The sequence below is a fragment of the Leptonychotes weddellii genome, chromosome 12 (genome assembly GCF_054177405.1).
Source record: "Leptonychotes weddellii isolate Sample4059 chromosome 12, ASM5417740v2, whole genome shotgun sequence".
In the NCBI taxonomy this organism is placed as follows: Eukaryota; Metazoa; Chordata; class Mammalia; order Carnivora; family Phocidae; genus Leptonychotes; species Leptonychotes weddellii.
This window is the reverse complement of record NC_138380.1, coordinates 9,188,352-9,188,753: the sequence shown is the minus strand read 5'-3', so window position 1 is coordinate 9,188,753 and position 402 is coordinate 9,188,352.

The window sequence follows — 402 nt, the reverse complement described above, 5'->3', positions numbered from 1 at the left end:
AGATCTGCGTGTTGCTTAGTTGAGAATAATAGCTAACAGTTCTAAATTGTTCCTTTCAGTTTTTTTCCCCTCACTTGAGAGCAAAATACTATTCTATTTGTGGTAGGCATTAAGGGGATCCTGGGCCTATGGTATGGCATTTAATTGTCTACTGAAACAGAAGTTTTCAAGAATCAGGTGTGGGGTATTGTGATTGATTTGACACAAGTTCGGCTTCAGAAGACTTGTGTCTACATCTAAAATCTTGTAGGGCTGTGTTCAAACAAGAAAGTACCTATTTTCTATAAAGAATTTGTGTATTGGTATGGTGAAATCAAGAAAATAATTATCTTAGGAGGAACTCAAACTTTATACTTAAGCACCATTTAGTTTGAATATGGGTTTTCTGGGGGCAGTCTTGAA